This window comes from Petromyzon marinus, unplaced genomic scaffold (genome assembly GCF_048934315.1).
Source record: "Petromyzon marinus isolate PM22_M1 ecotype Great Lakes invasive population unplaced genomic scaffold, UKy_Petmar_22M1.pri1.0 PM_G_Scaffold_32, whole genome shotgun sequence".
Taxonomy (NCBI): Eukaryota; Metazoa; Chordata; class Hyperoartia; order Petromyzontiformes; family Petromyzontidae; genus Petromyzon; species Petromyzon marinus.
The window spans coordinates 1363742-1371948 of NW_027422895.1; the positions used below are offsets into that span (position 1 = coordinate 1363742).

General features: G+C 46.2%; 1 pseudogene; it reads right to left on the bottom strand.

The window, feature by feature from the left end:
• Window positions 1–1388: 1388 nt before the first annotated feature.
• On the bottom strand, window positions 1389–7935 carry LOC142915494 (uncharacterized; annotated as a pseudogene).
• Between the last annotated feature and the right edge of the window lie 272 nt (window positions 7936–8207).

An 8207-nucleotide genomic window follows, 5' to 3' on the forward strand; every position in this document is an offset into this window, starting at 1 on the left:
TTAAAACAATAAAAATTCCATATATCTCAGGAGTAACTGACAAATTAGCCCGTGTTTTGCAAAAGCAAAACATTACAGTAAGATTTGGTACAGTACACAAAATTTAAAAACTAGTATCTTGTACTAAAGACGCATTACCTAAATTATCAACAGAAGGTGTATATCGGATTAATTGTTTATGTGGCAGCTGCTACATTGGACAGACGGGACGTAACATCAGCGTAAGACTAAAAGAACATCAGATAAATATTAAATTATCTCAAACACAACTGTCAGCAGTGGCAGAACATGCTTGTCAACAAGGACACTCAATTGATTTTGACAATGTTGCAGTGGTGTGTAAAACGAATTATTACTGGCAAAGACTAATTAGAGAATCCATTGAAATTGAGAGGAACAAGAATAACTTTAATCGCTCTGACAGCTACAGGCTTAGTGCGGCCTGGAAGCGTATTATTAAATAATACACATTACATTTTGATTTAAAGAATTACTAATCTACAACTCATTACTAATCATAACCATTGACTGATTATCAATCGATTATATAATTACAATACCCCCCCCCTCCGCCTCTAATCACTGCACCTGATATGAGTTAAGTGATGACGTCACCCTGCTGCTCTATATAAAACCGGGAGCAAGCGAGGGCTTTACCATTCTGGCGAATTGCCCGATGATTGCTGGATTTATTTACCAGCGAAACGTCGTACTCAAACTGTAAATGTGGATTTACTCTTCAACACACCGGTGGGCTAAAGTAGTGAACTATTTGTCTTTTTGTCAACGTGACACTTTTTTTGCTGATTGTCCATGTCGGGTGGTGGAGGGTTACGACACATTTATAAATAAACGCGATCTAACCCAAAAACCTTTATTATGAATTACCCATCTCTGTATTGGTGATACCACACTGATGAGTCTGATCAATGACTAAATGGGCCTAGAGTTACCCATCTCTGTATTGGTGATGATACCACACTGATGAGTCTGATCAATGACTAAATGGGCCTAGAGTTACCCATCTCTGTATTGGTGATGATACCACACCGATGAGTCTGATCAATGACTACATGGACCTAGAGTTACCCATCTTTGTATTGGTGGTGATACCACACTGATGAGTCTGATCAATGACTACATGGGCCTAGAGTTACCCATCTTTGTATTGGTGGTGATACCACACTGATGAGTCTGATCAATGACTAAATGGGCCTAGAGTTACCCATCTCTGTATTGGTTGTGATACCACACTGATGAGTCTGATCAATGACTACATGGGCCTAGAGTTACCCATCTCTGTATTGGTGCTACCTGACAGCAGTCGGTCAGATTTGCTCTGATTTATTTTGACAGTGACCAAAGGTAAGAGAACCACAATGCACTGCTTAAGAAGAAACCGTTTATTTGCAAGTAAAACATGATTTTACAACCTGCGCTGTTATGATCGGATTTTTTCGTCAATTACAGGTTTAAATACTCTTTGTTGGTGATATTAAAGGAATTACCAACACTGGATCAGGGCCACAAATACGAATATCTTGCCATGATCGTTTGAGCAGGAAGACAGTTTTATCAGTAACATAATTTTTTCTAAATTAATAGTCTAAAACAATTAATGATTCCCTTGTCTCACATGCAAGAGATAATTCTGAATATAAATGCTGTCACCCAGTCACACACAGGATTAAATGTGCCCATTTAAAGTGTACATAATTATCCACAATGAAATTACAGCAATACACCTGTCCGTAGCAGCATCTTTCACATGTCGATGCAGAAAACTTCAAAACCGACTTTGCCATCCATATAATTACACGTAATTTCATTAATACACGTTCTTTCTGAGAGGTGCATAAGTGATAAGGTCGCAATATATAAAAACAAGTAGCAGACACAGTTCGCACTGTTTAATGGAAGTGTCTGGGTGGCTTTGGGCTAACACTATGCCCCGAAACAGAGACATGAGATTGGTACAAATTCCACGCATGGTTATTTTTTATTTTAATGGCTAAACAGATGTCACATTATGTTCAGTGTATTTGGTAATGTTGTTCAGTGTAGCGCAGTGATAAAAGTGTCCAACCTATAACCAGATAGTCGCCAGTTCAATTCCCACACAAGAGGTAGATTCTGCAATTATTCCAGTTTAACACGGAAGCTTTCGCGACCAATTATTCCGCCGGGATTGACGCAGTAAGTGCCGCTTTGTGGAACGGCAACGATCGCTTCGCAGACATGTCCTTAAAAAATACCTTCATTGGCTGAGAAACTCCCGTGAAAATAAGCATCAACCAATGCTCACTTAGGCTTGATGACATTTTCTTACTATGTCTCTTTGGCCATTTGAATTCATGGCCAAACATAAAATGGCCAGAGTGGAGCCGGGCCCGAACAGCGTGGCTTTTAACTGCAGGCCGACCCACTATTTGTCGGCGTTCGGCTGGCCTCTTGACCAGCGGAAGTCGGTTTGCGATGTGGCGGGATTGCGTGCGGCACGACGCCTCATTAATTTAAATTTGCAATCGTCGCGAAGATTCTGTGACGCTTTCGTTGCCGGTAATCTACAGCTCACTCCAGCGCTGTCCTCCAGACAGTCTCGTCCCTTCACCTGATGAAGGCCGCTTGTGTTGTGGCCGAAACGTCGTGATTTTTGTTATTTTATTTTTTACCTACGTGACTTTACCCAATAGAACCAAAGAGTATGGATCTACAGCCTCCTTGAACACCCCCCACCCCCCCAGCTTGCCGACCAAAGCTCTGACGAGCTGAGCTTTGACCGACAACTCGCTCCGTGTTCTGCATTCCTGAAATCGGTGCCCTGCCGAAAACGCAACAGCAATCGCCGCACAGCCTGCCGATCTATCTGTTGTGCGGCTCGATGGCCAGGTTCCTGCTGACACGCGGCTTGCGCGGCCAAAACGTGGTCATCCCAAATGTTGCCAAGGGTGTCTTTGCTGAACGACGGCGGCAGCGGCGGCGACGACGACTCCATCTCCTGACCCACCTCCACAGGTGGCGTCTGCACCGACTTGGGCACCAGATGCTGCTCCTCCTGCTGCTGTTGTTGCTGCTGTGGCTGCTGCTGCTGTGGCTGCTGCTGTTGCTGCTGCTGTTGTTGTTGTTGCTGTGGCTGCTGCTGCAGCTACTGTGGCTGTTGCTGTGGCTGCTGCTGTGGCTGCTGCTGCTCCTCCTTCTGCTGTTGCTCCTGCTGCTGTTGTTGTAGCTGCTGCTGCTGTTGCTGTGGTTTCTGCTGCTGCTGCAGTTGCTGCTGCTGCATCATTTGTTGCTGTTGTTGCTGCTGCTGTGGCTGCTGCTGTGGCTGCTGCTGTTGCTGCTGTTGCTGCTGTTGCTGCTGCTGCTGTTGTTGCTGCTGTTGCTGCTGCTGTTGCTGCTGCTGCTGTTGCTGCTGCTGCTGTGGCTGCTGCTGTTGTTGTGGCTGCTGCTGCTGCTGTTGCTGTGGCTGCTGCTGCTGCTGCTGTAGTGGCTGTGGCTGCTGCTGCTGCTGCTGTAGAGTTGACTGGTGAAGAGGCACACGTGGTATGGCTGAGGCTGAGTGGGAGGGCTGCTCAGAGTGGACAGCAGGATTTTCCTGAAGCTCCATGACCTGCTTCCTGTTGAAGTTGTATTTACTGAAGTGTTCGAACACAGGGGGAGGACGTAGAGTTAGAACAGACACACAGGTCCATGCCTGTGTGTGTCTAATCATGTTAGGTTCAAGCCCATCTTGACACACACAGGTCCATGCCTATGTGTCTCATCATGTTAGGTTCAAGCCCATCTTGACACACACAGGTCCATGCCTGTGGGTCTAATCATGTTAGCTTCAAGCCCATCTTGACACACACAGGTCCATGCCTGTGGGTCTAATCATGTTAGGTTCAAGCCCATCTTGACACACACAGGTCCATGCCTGTGTGTCTAATCATGTTAGGTTCAAGCCCATCTTGACACACACAGGTCCATGCCTGTGGGTCTAATCATGTTAGGTTCACACCCATCTTGTGAACCTTGAACCCAATATCACACCGTGCCCTTGACAGCAATATAATAATTTCACATCAATAAAAACATCTAGGATGTACTGCAGTAATTAACACCACTGCATAGTACTGTCGTTTGTAGTAGTTTGTCCTCAATATAACATAAGTGGAAACAACCATGGGGCAAAATCCGAAAACCATACTCCCCAATCTCTAAAAATTAAGAGTGTGCAACTTAATGTTGTTATGTTTAAATAACGGTTGCTAAGCACAGGCCCAAAATACTAAGAAGCCAGCAACAGCACCAGAAGAATGTCTAATCGTTTAGCGTTCATCTGCTTATTTAATTCAGCAAGGTCATGAGAAACCTCAACCATAAGGGCCCATCTACCAATGAGTCACAAGGCACCATGGGTAATGCTGGGGCCCCTCACCGAGTCTCAGGGCATCCGTGATGGACTAGGACGTGAAATTCGCACGCACAGGAATCCACATATCAGCTTCATTTAGGCGTCATGGATATTGTTTAAAATATTTGCCATCTGTTGCACAATGGCATACTCGTTGTTTTTTTTAGTAGTCTCTCGTCATGCCAACTTGACAACAGTATTTGTCCTCTGGAGACACTGGCCTCCACCGTGTGACTGTTGGATTGACACGACTACCTCGGTCCCACCGACATCGCTCATTTGACCTGGGACAACTTTCACTTTGACTAACAGTTAATCTTAAAGCAGTGATGGTTTTGGGCAGCAGTGATGGTTTGGGCAGCGACACATAACCGGTATTCAATTTCCCTTGGGTAAATTCGGCTTTAACGGGTAACCGGTATTGGTTTGTAAACATAAATTGTGGAGAGAAAAGAGCACGTTGCTGCCTCGTGAGCCACAACTCAGCCTTAATAGGTCTCTTAAACGGTCACTTAGGAGAGCTTTGTGTTGTTTTGTCGTGCAAATCACCAAATCAGCTGCTCCACGCACGGCAGGATCACCTCCCAGGCAAGGCCAGTGAAGTGTTGCATGTACAGAGTCCACGCAGAGGGCAGCTTCACTTCTATACGGGCCAATGCTATGCTTGCAGCCGCCACCACGGATGGACGGAAACTCAGGAATACGTGGTCTGCATACACACAAACAAAGACAAAAACCCTCCGTTTAGCCTTAACAGACTGTTGGGGCAAGTGCTGCTAGCGAGTAGCAGCACCTATGAAGGTCGGCACTGTGGCACACGAGGGGGTGGGTGGCCAGCACCACGCCCGGCCGCCTTTGTCTCCACAGTGCTGGCGATGTTTACACACCGCATTGAGTTACTCATTTGAGGCCGAGTCGACCTAGGGGAGGCCCAAGACCGGTTCAGATAATCGTCACCGGTGATAGCCGTGAGCGGGCGTTGGACCAGGGTGTCCAGGGTCGTAGCTGCAGCGTAGCGCTAACCGCTACGCCACCTCTACCCTGCACACAGGAATGACAGGCAGGCACACACACAGACGCTTAAACGCACAAGCACCCAGTGAACGAGGAACGTTGGGCCAACGGCACCCTGAACATTTGAACAACATTCCGACTAAAATTTTTATTTAAAGCTTTCGTGACTGCAGTAATTCATATTCTTAGCTCTTTCGGTAAAGTCACGTTGAAGGGAAACAATAAAATAATAAAACATATAAAACTATAAAAATTATCACGACGTTTCGACCATAACACAAATGGTCATCATCAGGTGTGAAAACCAACGGCAAGAAACATTTAAAAGAAGTGGCGGTTCGCATCAATTTATTTATTTTATTAACGGTGTTTGCTTTTATTTATTTATAAAACGTCAGCGCCACGCGCAGCGATTTGGCAGTTTATTTAGAAGGACTAGTCCATCTATGTTCTGAAAAGAGGAGAGGGGAGACGAAAAATTAATGTATGCTGTCTGAAAGCCACAGTAAGCGTGAACAATCAATTAAGACCTGTTCACGCTTACGGTGGCTTTCAGACAAGATACATTAATTTTTCGTCTCCCCCCTCTTTTCAGAACATAGATGGACTAGTCCTTCTAAATAAACTGCCAAATCGCTGCGCGTGGCGCTGACGTTTTTTAATAAATAAAAACACTGTTAAAAAATAAATAAATTAATGCAAACCGACACACCTGATGACGACCGTTTGTGTTATGGTCGAAACGTCGTGAGAATTTTTATAGTTTTATATCATTTTATTATTTTATTGTTTCCCTTCAACGTGACTTTACCGAAAGAGCTAAGAATATCAACATTCCGACGTTGGACAAAAAAAATATATATTCGGTGACGTTTCAGGCACTGCCCCTTCTGTCGCTGGTCACCTTAGCGCTGCAAGGCCGGTGCCTACGAAACGCTCCTCTACAGCTCTGCGAGCACCTTGCAGAGCGAGCTGAAGGAAGTGGGCCGTGTACTTGGTCGTGTACGCGTGCCGGTAGGACGAGCCTCCAGCCGGGGCGTCCTCACGCCGCGACAGCCACAGGAAGTAGTCCACGAAGTGCGCCGCTGTGGGCGTGCACAGGTTCCAGTCGAGTGTACACAGCAGCAGGAACTGTGCAGGGGGGAGGCAGACGGGAGAGTGGGCTGGCACGGCACAGCTGCCACCACTGCGTAAAGCATTCAGTCCGCCACGCTGCTGTGTGTTGCCTGGAGGGTTTATTTAACTATTCTAGATTTAAAGCTTTCGTGACTGCAAGGATCCATACTCTTTGGTTCTATTCGGTAAAGTCACGTAGGTAAAAAATAAAACAACAAAAATCACGACGTTTCGGCCACAACACAAGCGGCCTTCATCAGGTGAAGGGATCAGGCTGTCTCGAGGACAGCGCTGGAGTGAAACACAGCCACTCTCAGATCACGGATATTTAAGCTGTGTGCGAGGAAACAAGGTGCCTTGACAAAGGAATTAGCATAAAAATTTGCATTTGATTGGCCGACTTAGCATAGAAGTGGTGTACGTGCGGGTGAACATGCCGTTTGGCGCGGGGGGGAGGGGGAGTTTACATATTGATGGTGTGAAAAGGGAATTTAAGAGCTGCGAAAGTTTGGGGTACCACTACTTGAAAAATATACTGTACCATTGAAAATTAGTTTAATGTTTAGTTCGATTTAGAACATCTTTCCAATGGTTGCTTAACTAGTTGGGTTGGTGCATGGCTCGCAAACAGTTCAAATGTCTGGTCAAGGAGTCAACTCGGCCCTTCGTCTGCACGGGTAAATGCAATGACCGTCATATTCTTTTGGGTCTTTCGGTAAAGCCACGTAGATTGAAAAAATAATAAAAAATATCACATTCCGATCGCAACGCAAGCAAATCGTCACGGGGTGATTGTTTTATGGAGAGACTGAGCTCCACCATAGGAAGGGAGAATTTCCTGCACTTGTTCCAGCGCCGTGCAAATAAATGAGCGCCACTCCACGTTCATTTGTCAGGTCTGCTGTGGTAATGTTATTCCGCAGCTTTTGCCTTCCTGTTATCTAGTAAGAAGACACGCTTCTATATTCAAATTCGGGCTGTACATTCAAATTGTCTACAGAATAATTAGTTGGCATGAAACAGAGATGATGTGTTCATACTCTTTGGGTCTTTGACGGTTCGATCGCAACACAAGCAATCACCTGAGGACGACTGCTTGTGTTGCCATCGAAACGTCGAGATTTTTTAAATTATTTTTCCATCTACGTGACTTTACCGACAGACCCACAGAGTAAGATTGTAAAGTAACAAGACAAAACAATTGGTTTCTTGAATCAAATCGTGACCTTGAATCATGACAATGCACAGAACGGTTCTGGGGTGAAACATTGCATGCCGAATTAATAGGGGCATGCAGCTACCTCCGTCTGCTGCAATTCCTCCTTGGACAGACTCAGCCCTTGCTTGGTCATCACCTCCAGCCGGTTCACCCAGTCCAGTCGTGGCACCTGCTCATCCATCTCCTCGAACTTGGCTGCGCAGGGTGTCAGGGACACGCATGCCGACGGTGAACAAGCGACCAAGGGTGCAAGCGAGAGATGAGCGAGTGATCGGGTGGGTGGGTGGGTCACGTGAGCAATTGACCGACCGGCTATAATGAGGTAGCAGATTGAGCAGGTGTAGAGGCAGCGGACGGTGATGTCGTGGCGGTCCATGAACACGTCTAACATTGCGATGGCCAGGTGGTGCGTGGCCACACTCAGCTGCAGGCGCTCGCTCAGCGTTGCCAGGAGGTCGACGAAGT